General features: G+C 36.2%; 1 long non-coding RNA gene across 1 annotated transcript; it reads left to right on the top strand.

The window, feature by feature from the left end:
- The first annotated feature begins 337 nt into the window (after positions 1-337).
- LOC111653040 (uncharacterized) lies at positions 338-1,762 on the top strand. The gene is made up of 3 exons (XR_002760636.2): positions 338-403; positions 834-879; positions 1,705-1,762. It is a non-coding gene; the product is annotated as an uncharacterized LOC111653040 (long non-coding RNA).
- The last annotated feature ends 23 nt before the right edge of the window (positions 1,763-1,785 follow it).

Below are 1,785 nucleotides of genomic sequence, written 5' to 3'. Positions count from 1 at the left end.
CACTCTCTGTCGAATCTCGCTAATGAAGTGGACAGATTGATCAGCCTTTGCTCGTGTTTCCTTTGCAGTCTGTGTTGTCAGGGAGGGGACACTTAAGGGGATTGCATTGCTTCATTTTATGCGGAGGCTCTCTCCAGATGACATGATGTTTGTTTGTTGATTTATATCAGTGATCTGAGGTTGTTGTATTTCCTGTGTATCCTCAAGGATACACCAGCCTGTTACCTGTCTGTGTTATTTGCTTTTAAGTGCATTTTAATGACACTTAAATATACGGCTTTAAAAGTTTAAATTAATTCTTCGTGATGTTGTTATTCTCTCTCTCGTTCACTTTGTTAGGACTGAAAAACCGAACCAGGAAAGCCCTGGGTTTACGAAAGAAAGACAAGGATTCAGACACAACGTGAGTTTGCTGAGACACACACTTGTAACACAATGAACATGTACAAGTCTTACAGCCATTACAACTTTGAAAACAACTTGAAAACTGAAAAAATCTGATGGGAATGTAAATGAATGAGACCGGGTATCAAACCTAAATTTGTATCTGATCTTTTTTATTTTTCATTCCCTGATGAGAGAGTTTCTGATTTAGATTTTATTCAGGCAAAGTTCTCATATTGCTGCTTGTGTTTGGATATTTAACATTTGAGAACTCTGACCCTCTTTCTTTTTTGATTGAGAAGTATGTATTTCTCAAAATAAGGTATTGAAAAAGTATTGTTTTGGAATTGGTACGGCAGCTCATATTAGCTGATACCTCAGATGGAAAGAGAAAAATTCACCTGAGTACCGTGAAAACATTTTTCCCCCTCTCCTGTCGCCTCACACAGGAGCTCACCTGACCAAGAAGGAACCGGAAGTGGAAAGAAAGGAAATGTATGTACATTTCTAAAAGTGTCCTTTCAGTTGCCTTTGAAAAGATTTGATGCCATTTAAGAGAAGGAATCATACAAATACATTAAATGATAAAGTGCTAATTGATATTTTTATGTACAACTGCCACTGATTGACATTGTGTTGCAACAAAGTTTTGTTGCTGCCTTTTAAAGGATAATTCATGTTCTTTTACAACGTTGGTCTGATTTTTGTTATAACTCTCTGATGAGTCTGAGGCAAGAAAAATGAGTGGTCATCATTCACACAGGTTATTAACAAACCAACCGTTCAGCGAGTTTACCTGAACCACTTTATTCAGAAGTGAAACAAAAACATAAGCTCATTAAAATGTAATAATTACTCATTGCACAGGAAAAGTGTGTGAACACAGAAGTACTGTCGCTCACAGTTGAGGAAGTCAGTCTGTAAATTGTGGATAAAGTTTTGGGTAATTTAATAATTTAATAAATTTACCATTTGCTTTTGTTTTCTCTTCTGGATAACTTTGGCTAACCTGGGGTTTTGTCTAAAAACCTGTCTGATCATCTGACAGCTTGTGTTTTTTGCCCTGTGTAACTTATTAATAGTGATTTTGCTACATTCATATATCTGAGTAATTCATTTTTGTGTAGATTAATTACCAACAGGAATGATGGCCAAACCCCAAGCTGTCACAGTCAGACTCTGCCTTTAATGATCCAGATTTTATTTATTTATTTGTTTATACAATAATGTGCACTTGCACATTTAATGCTAATATTACTTGTTAACTTAAATGTAAAATGATTCTCTTGTTGTTCTGTCTCATCTCCATTTTGTTGATAGAAAAAGGCCAATGGGGCTCCCAATGGTTTCTATGGGGAGATTGACTGGGACAGATATGTAAGTATGCACAGCCGACTCCTT

This window comes from Seriola lalandi, unplaced genomic scaffold (assembly GCF_002814215.2).
Source record: "Seriola lalandi dorsalis isolate HSWRI2012SDOR001 ecotype SW California unplaced genomic scaffold, Sedor1 jcf7180001973864, whole genome shotgun sequence".
Taxonomy (NCBI): domain Eukaryota; kingdom Metazoa; phylum Chordata; class Actinopteri; order Carangiformes; family Carangidae; genus Seriola; species Seriola lalandi.
This window is presented reverse-complemented; position numbering and strand designations above follow the sequence as displayed.